Raw genomic sequence first — 2301 nt, forward strand, 5'->3', positions numbered from 1 at the left:
GTACTTAAGTATCAAAAGTAAATTTCTGACACAAAATCTACTTAAGTATTAAAAGAAAAAGTACTGAGTAAAAGTGAGCAGTACGATTTTCCAAAATGACATTTATTGGGAGGTGACTTCTCCAAAAAAAAWTTTTTTTGCAGCTATGATGGGTTGTRTACAAGCTAATAGGGTGTCAGAATGGTAAATATTTATACTTCTCATCCAACCACAATTAAATTCACTCTATCCAGGAGACACAGTTTATCAGGATAGTATTTTTAAGTAATAACAACTCAGAATAAAATAGGAGTAACGACTTTCTACTTCTTACCTTTTTAAAAAATGTAGTGAGTAGAAAGTACAGATAAGCGTGTAAAAATGTAATGAGTAAAAGTAAAAAAGTATGCTGAAATATAATTACTCAAGTAAAGTACAGATAACCAAAATGTCTACTTAAGTACAGTAGCAAAGTATTTGCACTTAGTTACTTTACAGCTCTGACAGTGTTTATAGTTTGTACCCAGTGTTCAAGCTTTATGTGCTGCTCCACATCTTGTTTCCTGTTTTTGATGCATTTCTGTGGCAGAATTAATAGTGTACAGGCATACAGGCCTCTCGTCATTACCACGGGCTTAAATTCAGCTCAAACTTTAGTCACGTTGGATTATCTTTTCAATTGTGTTTTAGTTYAAATTCAGCAGCAAGCGACAGTTTTAGTTGAAAATCCCCCTCTCTGCTAACAGGGCTCTGAGATCAAGACTACAATAACAAGAGAATTAATCTTTCCAAATTTCAAGCTATGTGTCAGTGGCCAAGCCACTGTGGTTTGAATCAAGTATCATCTTACATACACAGCTGTAGTCATGTTTTCAAACGTGTCAAAAACACATGGTTGATTCCAAGAACTGATAAAAATTCAACATTTTAAGAACGGCTGGTTCTTTAATTTAAAGAAGAATTATGTTAAAAAACATTTAAGTYATTGTAGCATGTTTCTTTGTCTTTGTACTGATCTTACTTTGTTCAAAAACACAACAGTGTGTATTAGATGATGTTACAAATGCTTGACCTTTTCTAATCATTATCTAACAAAGATTATCCAGTAGTTCTGTGTGAAAGAAGATCCTGTGCTTTTGATCACGCACCAACCTCGTTCTTCTTCTTTCAGCTGTTCCCACTTTGTTGGTCATCACATGTCCTCCATCTCACTCAGTTCTCACTCCAACTATCTCCGTGCCCTCTGCATACACAGATCTCCTCTTTGGCCTGGCAGCTGCTTTAACATCCTTCTACCAACATACCCACTGTCCCTCTACTGGACCAAACCATCTCAGCCTAGACTCCCTAACTTTATCTCTCAGTCGTTCAACCTGTCTGATGATCTCATTTCTAATCTTATCCATCCTTGTCATTCCCAAGGAGAACTTCAACATATTCAGTTCATCCACTCAGTTCTGTTTTATTTATTTATTTATTTTTTGAGTTGTGACTCACAACTTGTGAGACATCACTGGTCTCGCAACTCTCATATAAGCCTTAAATCCTTTGACTTTTGCTGCCACCCTTTTATCACAAACAACTCCTGATCACTCCCGTATTTACTCACCAACCACTTAACAGAATACAAACCAATATAAGAATGAGCTCTGCTCCTGCATTATACAAACAAATAAAATCATTTAATCAAAGTACACTGAAAAAAATAACTTGTAAGATTTACATGAAAAAAAAATCCTCGTAACAATTTGCACTAACATTTGGTAAGTAAATTTAAATGACACAAATTCATGTAATATTTACTCATCATTATCTATTAAAAGTTAAGAATATAGTTAAAGATTTGTGAATAAATCAGGTGAATTTTACCTAATTTGCTCAATTAAATCTTGTAATTTACACCGGGTAAAATAAGTATTGAACACATCACCATTTTTCTCAGTAAATATATTACTAGAGGTGCTAATGACATGAAATTTTCACCAGATGTCGGTAACAACCCAAGTGATCCATACATACAAAGAAATCAAACCATAAATGTCCAGAAATGAAGTTATTTGTAATAATTTGCAATACTTATTTTACCCGCTGTGTATCCAAGATGTTCGAGGCCATCTGAAAGTCACAACCCTTCAGAATAAACTGTTTGACCACAGATAGTATAACTGTCTTTCTGTAAGCCAGTAAAAATACACGTTTTTTTTTTTTTTTATTTGAGGAGGAAGTGTTTAAATGACTCGTGGCAGGGGTACGATGAAGCAGAACTCGCTTTACTTTGGGAAATATTAATGGGAGTATTCACAAACGTGAGCTATACAGGAA

This window comes from Austrofundulus limnaeus, unplaced genomic scaffold, assembly GCF_001266775.1.
Source record: "Austrofundulus limnaeus strain Quisiro unplaced genomic scaffold, Austrofundulus_limnaeus-1.0 Scaffold63, whole genome shotgun sequence".
Lineage (NCBI taxonomy): Eukaryota > Metazoa > Chordata > Actinopteri > Cyprinodontiformes > Rivulidae > Austrofundulus > Austrofundulus limnaeus.